Below are 11,245 nucleotides of genomic sequence, written 5' to 3' on the forward strand. Positions count from 1 at the left end.
CCTGCAATTGCGGCTAATCAAAATCCTGCTCCACGTACAATGTATGACTATTCTAAACCTTCTTTAATAGGAACTGAGTCAAGTATAGTTGGACCTGCTATTGCTGCGAATAATTTTGAACTAAAACCTAACATAATTCAGATGATACAGCAGTTTGTTCAGTTTGATGGTTTGCAGGATGAGGATCCCAACACTCACTTGGCGAATTTTTTGGAGTTTTGTGACACTTTCAAAATTAATGGCATTTCTGATGATGCCATTTGCCTTTGGTTATTCCCTTTTTCACTGAGAAACAAAGCTAAACAATGGTTGAACTCGTTATCACGAGGGTCCATCACTACTTGGAACAAATGACCGAAAAATTTCTACTAAAATATTTTTCGCCTACTAAAATGGCTAAGTTACGTAATGATATCTCTTCTTTTGTGTAGATGGACTTAGAAACACTTTACGATGCATGAGAGAGATACAAGGATCTATTGCGAAGGTGCCCTCACCATGGGTTACCTCTATGGCTGCAAGTTCAAACATTTTACAATGGTGTGAATCCCTCAACAAGACAGATGATTGACGCAGCTGCTGGAGGAACCATCAACAACAAAACACCTGAAGAGGCTTATAAATTCATTGAAGAAATGTCACTGAATAATTATCAGTGGCAAGTCATGAGGACTAAGCCAACAAAAATAGCCGGCATTTATAACGTCGACTCAGTTACTATGCTGTCAAATTAGGTAGAACTTCTCAATAAAAAGATTGATAGTTTACTTGGTTCTACGTAGGTACATCCAGTAATAAGGTGTGACTCAAGTGGAGGAGGTGTGCATATAGAATATCAATCCTTCAATCCTACAACCGAAGAGGAACAAGTCAACTATATGGGTAACAATAACTTTCGATTTCAAAATAACCCATACAGTAATACGTATAATGTAGGTTGGAGGAACCACCCAAATTTCTCTTGGGGTGGTCAAGGGAATCAAAAGCCACAAAATCCTCAGGGTTTTCAACAGCCACCTTATCAACAAGAGAAGAAACCAAACCTTGAAGCGATGCTCTCTAAATTCATCTCTTTATCAGAAACCCGTTTCCAAAATACCGAGACAGCACTTAAGAATCAACAAGCATCGATCCAAGGGCTCGAAACTCAGATAGGCCAACTATCGAAACTAATCTCCAAACGACCACAAGGTAGCTTACCAAGTAATACTGAACCTAATCCAAGGGAACACCTCAACGCAATTAGTATTCAAGATAAGGAAGGATTCATTGCGCCTGAGCCAGAATAGATACAAGAAACTGTGGTGAACAAAGGTAAAAGTGAGGTAAGTCATAACAAAATGGTGAATGAAGAATATAGACCTCGTGTCCCATACCCTAACGCGACAAGGAAAGACCGCTCAGACGAACAATTCAGTAAATTCTTCAAACTTTTGAAAAAATTACATATTAACTTACCGTTTATTGAGGCTTTGTCGCAGATGCTAAATGCAATGAAATTTTTAAAAGAGCTTTTAGTAAATAAGCGAAAGTTGGATGAAGCATCGCATGTGGAGCTAAACGTAGTCTGATCAGCTATTTTACAGAATAAGCTACCCTACAAATTGAAAGATCCAGGGAGTTTTACAATTCCTTGCTTAATTGGTAGTTTAGATATCAGTCATGCATTAGCTGATTTAGGGGCTAGTATTAACGTCATGCCTTACAAAATGTTTAAGCAACTAGGTCTTGGGAAACCTAAACAAACTAGGATGAGCATTCAATTGGCAGATAAAACTATAAGATTTCCTAGGGGTATTATTGAAGATGTACTAGTGAAAGTAGATAAGTTCATATTTCCCATTGATTTTGTTGTTCTAGACATAAAGAAGGATAATAACACCCCTTTGATTTTAGGGAGGCCCTTTTTAGCAACTACTAAAACAATTATTGATGTTCGCATAGGTGAGCTTACACTTCGTGTGGGAGACGAAACGATCACCCTTCAAGCTTGTAGTTTTGGCATCACGTCGAACATTGAAGGTAATAGTCCACACCAATCTACTAAAACTGACAATATGACTTTGCAGAAATTGAGCTTCAAAGAAGTTCACGAGCCATGTTCCGGAAATGATAGAGGACACATTCATGAAGAACGAAGGCTACGGATAGAGGAGTTAGACGAATGGGGAGCACATAAACTGAGAACACACGATAAATTGAAACTACGCCAAAACGAGCCCGATACCTCTCCAAATCAACTTAAGGTTGGTGATAAAGTCTTACTAGATGCCGCAGATCCCCACATTGTCACTACCATACTGAATGAGGAAATCCCTCTTACGGTACTTAGTATTTTTCCATTCGGTACGGTAGAGGTGAGTCATCCCAAGTTCGGCACTTTTAAGGTAAACAAAACCCGATTAAAACCTTATTTTGATGAGATTGATAGCAGGAATGAGGAGTATAAACTCCTCAAACCGCCATGACCATTCACTGAAGAGGTAAGTCGAGCTTAGACTATAAATAAGCACTTCTCGGGAGGCAACCCAAGCACTAACATTATTAATTTCTTTAAATTTTGGTATTTAACTCCTAACCTACTAATAGAGATCTTAAATACAGGTGTTTCGATAGAGACATGGCCAAGCACACGGGCGTGCTTAAGGCCGTGTGAAAACAGGGAAAATGATTTCCCCAACACGGGCTAAGATAAAAAGCCACGACCGTGCGACATGGCCGTGGTCGAGCCTGCCAAAACAACACGAGCGTGTGACATGCCCGTGTCTAACACCCGTGGTTGAAACTGAGAAATTAGCACGAGCGTGCGACACGCCCATGTCTAACACCCGTGGTCGAACCTGTTAACTTAACACGGCGTGGAGCTTGAACACACGAGCGTGGGAGAAGTGAACGAAGCTAGACACGACCGTGTGAACCCAACACCCGAGCAACACGGGCTGAAATTGGGGGACACGGGCGTGTGCCATGGCCGTGTGCCCTAATATCTATAAATACCCTACAGTATTCACTTTCTTCCCTATTCAAAAACCCTAACCCTAGCTGCTACAACTCCACACGGCCCTCTACCACGCCCGTGCCCCGCCTTCAACTTCATTTTTTACGCCCAATCTCTCTCCCTTAGCATTTGTTTACTCTCTTCACTTCTATTTTACTTATTACAAATGCTTATTATTGCAATAATCTCCATTTCTTTTGAACTATCTTCCATTTCTGTTCATTACTTTATCATTTAGTTTGCATTTTTAGTTAGTTATTATACATTGCATGTTAAATCCAGTGATTAGGAAACTTCATACCCATGATTTTACCATGCTCATTCTTATGATATTCCCATGCCAATATCTCTCATGTAATTTGCATTGTTCAATTATTTCTTATACATTTCATGTTGTTAGGAAAGCTTCATTCTTTTACACATGCCATTACTACATACAATGACAAAGTCACGAAATTATTATATTAGTTATGTTTGGTTGTAGCTGAAAGTCTACTTTTTAGTTGGAAATTGTATTCCTTTTACTTCGACCACTCATCAAGATGACTTGATGATTCTAATCGCAGGTACCATGTCATCATTAAGAGGAAAGAAAACTGTCGTACCTGCTTTGAAGAAGAGGAAGGGAGCGTCCTCTTCTGCTGGCCCAACCGTGGAAATCCGTCACCCTCTCCTACAGTTTCCCGAGGGTCACAGAAAGAACTGTTCCAAATGCTTCAGGCCCGACCCTTAATTGTGGGCCGCTGCATCAACTGGGCTACCGTAGAACAAGTCTAGATGCCTGACACGATTCAGGCTCTCCTAAGCACCGACCCTTGGGAGCTGTTCTTCGGGATTATCGACCCGACATAACTCAAGCTCACAATGGAACTATGCTCAACGTTCCATCTCCAGACCGTAATGACAAGGTATGATGATCCCGGCACGATACAGTTTCGCCTAGGCGGATTAATCCGCCAACTAAGCGTCCTAGAGTTCGGTGCTGCTCTAGGCCTATATACGGAGGAGTTTCGAGAGGAGAATGAACTACATGCTTTCAGTCGCCACATACATTTCTCTCCCTCGAAGTGCTGGTACACTTTGGCCCCTAGCACGGCCTCGTACAATCCTAGCCGTTCCAAGGCATCAGTTCTCCCACCATCCCTGAGGTACTTACACGCAATTTTAGCTCACATGATTACAGGGAGGCGAGAGATCACTGGCGTCGTCAACACCCATGACGTCTACTTCTTATGGTGCATGTCGCAAGGGCACATCATCGACCTTGCCTATTTCATCGCCCTTGCGATTCAGCACCAGACAGAGCGGCATCGGAAGGGGGTCATCTCCATTGGCCCCTACGTGACTAGGCTGGCGCGACACTTCGGGATCCTCAACACCGCGGCCCAAGAATCATCCCTTACCCTCATCGGCCAGATGTCTCCATAAGGCATCTCGAGCATGCTTAGCATGAGGATAATCGAGCGTCGCCAAGGAACCTACCCTCCCCAGTATTGTCTCACCCATTCTACCTAGGAGGAGGCCTACGAGGACATTCCTGATGATGTCCCCCCATAGCACGAGGACCCACCGACTCAGCCACCACCACCCTCTCGTCCAGTTCATGCGGCGGCTTCATATGCTGACATCTCTGAGCGCCTTACCCAATTCGAGCATCAGTGTTTTCAACGATTTGAAAACATTGATACTACCCTACAGCAGATTTGTCAACACCTCCACATCTCATCGCCAGTCCCACCTCGCGAACCATCCAGCGATGAAGATGTTTAGAAATATTTATTTATTATTTTATGCTTTTAATTTTTATTGCAACTACTCTTTATTTTTATTATATTTTAGAAATTTTATTTTAATTATCAAATTCGGTTTTTCTTTTTGAGTAATTATTTTTCCTAATATCCCCTAAAACGTTCCTGATTTTATCACAGTTATATAGAGCTCTTAAGCTCATCATCACATAGGAACTAAAACTCCACCAGGAAAGGTTCTCCACGATTGCCATGTCCTGCTCGACCACGACCATAGCTATCACTAGATATAATATTCTTTTGGCACAGGACTTATGGCCTAATGAACCTCTACGACCACCGGAGTACCTCCTCCACTCTCGAACCGATCACTCTCCAAAACTCTAGTTTGAGGAATTCATCATACAAGAAGTTTCACTTTTCTCCCTATCTTATTTTTATACTCTAATATCTATCTTTGTACATTGAGGGCAATGTACATCTTAAAAGTGGGGGGCATTCATCCATTATCAGAAAAATCCCTAAATAATCACTTGTTCTTTTGAAAAACTCTCATATCATATTTAGGATAATTTTTAATTGATTTATGATTTTGATTGATATTTCTTGAAATAAAATTTAGGCATTTATGCATTGATTGTTTAAACTTTAAGACATTAGAGAATCAAGCATGATAAGTAGATTTTTAAGAATTTAAAACTATAGGTTGTTTCCCCAAGTCTAGGTATTACTTTGAATTGGAATTCACGAGTCTAAACATTAAAAAGCCATAATTTTTGTATGATTTTTGAGCCTTTTAAGCATCTATTAATTCTTTCATGCTCACTTTTATTATTACTTTGAGTGCGACAGTATTGAACTGTTATTCTATAACCTGCTTGATTATGCATGTCAAGACCAAAACATTTGATTTGATATGTCAAAATAATTAAGGCACTTAAGATTAACCCACTCATGCCATGAAAAGCCTACCTCCACGATTAACCCCTAGTAAACCCCCTTGAGCCTAACAAGCCATTTCTTGTATTACCCTTAATATTAACCTTTAACCTATTATTGTTGAAATCCCCTAAATTATTACCTATTTTTTTCGAGATTTGAGTTGAATGGATTGCCTAGCTATGTTTTGTTCTTAATAGTTAGCCTATATTATTTAACTTGTTCTTAATTAAAAAAACAACTATGTATACATATCTGTAATTTCATATTCTGAGAAGAAGCTCTGTTGTACGCAAGTGAAGATTAACTCTTTTTCTAGTTAGGCAATTTTTTAATTCAATCAAAATTCTAACCCTTTCTTTCAGCTTGTGACCACACCCCCCTAACCAAGCCTCATTACAACCTTCTAAAGACCTTTTGATTGATGTATCATCTTAAATTATAGTGCTAGAGATTTGATTTTCATGCAAGCCTATGGTAATGACTTTTCATTATTGACTATTGAGTGTTTCATTTATTGTCCTTGAACACCTTTAGTGAGGATGTGAAACTCTGTGATATTCTGAAGCAAAGGTAATTACTTAGATGCAGAGAGACACCTATGTTTGCATGATTAAATACTCAACTTGGAATGTTCGAAACTTTTATGTGCTTTTAGTTGAATTCGCAATGTATGATTATCTATGGATTATTCTAAGATATTATCGATAGAAATTATAAGTTTAGAAGAATTTATTTTGATTATGAGTTGAGAATTTTGCTTGAGGACAAGCAAATGCCTAAGTGTGGGGGTATTTGATAAACCGTAAATTATACATATTTTGACCCCATGTTTAATGCATTTTATGGATGATTTCTCATTATAATTTGTGAATTCAATGCTCCTAATGCTTTAATTTCATGTTTTATACTTAGGAGAGCATAGGAGAGCGAAAAGAACGAGAAATGGGCCAAAAACAGAGAAAATGGGCCAAAGTACGAAATCAACACGGCCTGGACCTCTTCACATGGGCAGACCACACGGCCGTGTCAATCTGGCAGAAGCACGATTCACACAGGTATAACACATGCCCATGCCATTTTAATAGGCTCGAACACAGCCTGAAGTAATCGCACATAGGCGTGTCACACGGGCGAGTCCCTGTCGAGCCCAAGTTGAGTCCAATTCGAAAAAGGCCACTTTTAAGGGCTTATAGGCATTCCAAGGCCTATAAATACACCCTAGAAAAGGAGAAAAGGGGAAGGAGAAGAGGGGGTAAGGAATTACTCCAATGAAGCCGATTGATCCGTCTCGTAAGCTAGGATTCATCATCAAGACTGAAGATCTCTCCTCAATTTCCCTTCAGGAGTTTTGGGTTGTCTTTATGTTTTGTATTCTTTATTCTTCTAAGATGTTTTCTTATTTAGTTATGAACTAAAACACCTAAATACCTAAAGGGAATGAAACCTAAGACGGATCTTGTTATTATTTTCTGAATCGTATGATAAATATTTAACTTGTTCTTAATTATGTGTTCTTAATTCTTGTTTTGATATCCCAGGATACTGATTCAAGGCATGCTCTTATTCAAAGGAGGAATAGACCTTGTCTAAGAGTACTTTTGTCATAATTAAGCAGAATTGATTGCGCACCTAGAAATAGGGTGACAAGATTTTGCCAGATTAGGGTGAAACCTAATAAGGGGATCCATAGATCGAGTTAATGCAACCCTAGAGTGTTAATTAGAGAAAAGTCTCAGTTATTCAATCTAGGGATTAGACATTATTAGTCTTGAATAGGGATAATAACATAACTTAGGGATCTCTACGGAACAAGTTGAATGAATAAATCGTCCGATTCGGAGCCAGAATAACAAGTAAAGTCTAGGTGGATTTTTCCTTAGGTATTGTCTTCATTCAATCGATTTTCCAACGAGCAATTCCCCAATTCTTTTCTCTGTGAGTTCTTAGTTTAGATAATTAGTTAATTAAAACAAAATCTCTTTATTCTTAGGCTACATAATAAAAAGACAGTCATTACTAGTACTTTTACTTCCTTTGGGTTCGACAATCCGATCTTACTAAAACTATACTACTATTCGATAGGTACAGTTGCCTACATCGCAATAATAGTTAGTCCAAGAATGAGTAATTATAAATATTTAAAACCTATCATGAAACCTCACGATCAATTACTGATTAATGCACGAAGGATACCATACTGAGTCAACAGCTTCAACACTGATTTCGTATCATTTGTGGGTAGAGCAGTAGCTTCAACCCACTTGGAGAACGTAGTCAACAGTGACCATTATATAAATATTACCCTAAGAGGGTAGAAATGGCCCCATGAAATCAATTCCCCACACATCAAAGAGTTCCACTTCTAATATATTTTTCAAGGGCATTTCATATAGATTTCTAGTCCTTTGACAGCGATCACTGATAACTCTTGAAAAGAGTTATATTTTAGGCCTCTAGATGGAATTAATTATTTGAAATTTCTGCATTTTTAGGATAATTTTAGAACATTGCATAGCAAATATTGGATTACGCTACATTGGCCATTATTTGTTACTTTTATCACTTGGGGAGGAAAAGCGTGGTTTTGTATGAATATAGGTGTAGGAAGAGAAAGAAGATGGAGAGGGAAAATAAAGGAAGTGAAATATTGTTGTGGAAATTGGCAAGATTGATTACTAACAGAATTGCCATGGCAATTTCGGGAAAATGACTTAGCACTCTATCCACGTCACTCTTTGCCAGCTGGACATGTACCAGAAAAACAAACTAAAAAGAGGAATGAAAAATATGTGCTGAGGTGGAACAGATCTACCCAATAAAGGGAGAGAGAAGAAGAAAAAATAGAGGAGAATTTGCGTGAGAGTGTGACTGGTGACAACAATCCTCTCTCTGCATAGAGAAAAACTCCATTGGAGAATTTCAGATGAAGAAAAGGTAGTAGCTACAGAGAGCAGAATACAAACGTGAAGAAGGGGAAGAGACATATATCTTAGATTCACATACGATCAAAAGATAGAAGGGAAGCTGGAGTGCGGTAAGAAATCCTGCAGTTCTGCCTTTAATTTTCTTAATTTATGTGATTCAAACTTCTTTAAATGTTGATGAAAGATTTAAACTCGGTGTTTACTTTTCCCCCATAAACTAAATCATTTCTGGGTTGGATTTATTTGAGTGGATGATTATCATTTCTAATTTTCATGATTTAAGACTGCCTTTATCACTATTTCATTCTATTTATGCCTACTTCAAATACATGAATGCAAGCTCTAGACATAGCTGATTGTATGTTGTGTTCATAGATGTATTTCTAATTCTGAAAAGGTTAAATATATTAGATCTAGAATCGTTTGATACAAGAGAATAATCGATAGAATATTCGTAGAACTCTAGACATAGACATTGTGAATTGTGCAGAAAAGAACGTTCGTTGTAGTTATTAATCCATAGTTCTGCAGACATACAGTAACTTATATTTTTAGCTCAAATCTAGCTATCAAAAGAGGCAGGTTACAGTAGTAATTCTCTAAAAAGTTGATTAGAGAATATTTTTCCATGACATTATTTTGATATGGGCATTTCACCTAAATAATTCCACCCCTATTCATTCAACAACAGAATTACTCTTGCTTTTCTCTGTAATTTGCCACTACATTTTATTTTCCATTTCAATTTTATGTTTTTCTCATTAAATTACATTAATTCATTATTCCAACTTCTAATTCAATTTAAAAGTATGTCCTGCTATTTAGTACAATTAATAGGATTATAATAACTTAATCAATTTCTTACCAACTTTCGATCCCTGTGGAGAAAATACTTACTTATCACTTTAGTACTTGAATGACGTGTACACTTGCACAATTTCATTAGTTATTTACACGCAACAAGTTTTTGGCACCATTGTTAGGGATCGACAGCATTGGTGAAAAGTTGATTTGTTATTATTCTTGTTATTTTTGTTAGAACAGTTAATCGGTATTTTATTTGATTCTTTTTAGGTTTTGTACTAGTACAGGAGAAGAAAATTTCAAGAGGATACAGAATACTATTTTGATACTGATATTGAAAAGACATTAAAGTGAAGAAGGAAAGCATTAAGAGAAATGGAAAGGGCTATAAATGATCCAAACAGAGAAGATTAGTTACTCTAGAATGGAAGGAATGATGATATTCCTCGAATCTTAAATGACAGAGATAGACCCATCAGGGAACAAGTAGTGCCTACTTTTGGTGATTTAAGTCCAGGAGTTCTTAGGCCACATATTCAAGCTCAACACTTTAAATTAAAACTAGAAATGTTTCCAAATGTTGCAAATGGTAGGGTAGTTTAGTGGTTTACCAATTGAAGATCATAGATTGTACTTGAGACTTATTCTTAAAGTCTATGACTCATTCAGGTTGTAGAGTGTTCCTAAAGATGCCCTTAGACTAAAATTATTCCCCCATTCATTGTGATATTGTACCAGATCATGGTTAAATGCAATACCATCAGGTACAATGGTGTCTTGGAATGAACTTTGTTAGAGATTTTTGCCTAGGTATAGTCCTCCCAACAGGAAGGCCAAGCTTAGGAATGACGTTACATCGTTCAGGAAATCTGAAGATAAGGCATTATATGAAGCATGAGAGCATTTCAAGGAATTATTTAGAAAATGTCTGATGCATGGTTTTCAGCATTGGACACAAATGGAAATATTCTACAATAGATTAAATGCTAATACACAAATGGTGGTGTATCCATCTGCTAATGGGACATTGCTTGAAAAATCCTACAATGAAGCATATGAAATTATAGAAAGAATAGCGAACAATTATTATCAGTACTCCACTACCAGAGTTGGTACTAATAGAATATTTGTTGGAGCAATGGAACTTGATGCGATTACATCGTTAATAGCTCAGGTATCATCTTTAACGAATATGATTAAAACTATAAAAATACCCTCTGTAGTACAGGAAATTAAGGTTACAAAACTAGCATGTGTATACTGTTGAGAAGGTTATGTTTTTGATGAATGCCCATCTAATTTAGCCTCTGCGTATTACATGGGAAATTTTCACCGTAGCAACAACAATCCCTACTCCAACACCTACAATATAGAGTGGAAGCAACATCCAAATTTTAGCTGGAGTAATAAGGGAATGGGAAATGCCAGCACTGTTAATAGATAGAATGCAACTGGAATACCACATAGACACAATCAACCAATGCTGCGGCAAAATGTGCAAAAATGTTCACCATTTTCAACATCAGCGATGGAAGCTTTATTTAAAGAGTAAATGGAAAGTAATGATGCAATTATTCAGAGCCAAACAACTTCCTTAAGAGCTCTAGAGAATCAAGTGGGAAAAATTGCCACTACATTAAGCTCCAAACAACAATGAGCATTGTCTAGTGACACAGAAAGTTATAAATCTCAAGGAAAAGAACAATGTAAAGCCATAACACTACGGAGTGGCACTGAGCTACCAGGATTTGTGAATGATGCCTTGTCTGAGAAAGAAAGGTTTGAAGTTCCTAGAAGCACAACTGTCAAACTAGAAGTGGAACAAACTA

General features: G+C 37.8%; 2 non-coding genes across 2 annotated transcripts; both read right to left on the reverse strand.

Moving 5' to 3' along the window:
* Positions 1 to 398: 398 nt before the first annotated feature.
* Positions 399 to 505, reverse strand: LOC121212945 (small nucleolar RNA R71). Its single transcript, XR_005908316.1, has one exon. It is a non-coding gene; the product is annotated as a small nucleolar RNA R71 (small nucleolar RNA).
* Positions 506 to 10,251: 9,746 nt separating this feature from the next.
* LOC121212885 (small nucleolar RNA R71) lies at positions 10,252 to 10,358 on the reverse strand. The gene has a single exon (XR_005908258.1). It is a non-coding gene; the product is annotated as a small nucleolar RNA R71 (small nucleolar RNA).
* Between the last annotated feature and the right edge of the window lie 887 nt (positions 10,359 to 11,245).

This window comes from Gossypium hirsutum, chromosome A13, assembly GCF_007990345.1.
Source record: "Gossypium hirsutum isolate 1008001.06 chromosome A13, Gossypium_hirsutum_v2.1, whole genome shotgun sequence".
Lineage (NCBI taxonomy): Eukaryota > Viridiplantae > Streptophyta > Magnoliopsida > Malvales > Malvaceae > Gossypium > Gossypium hirsutum.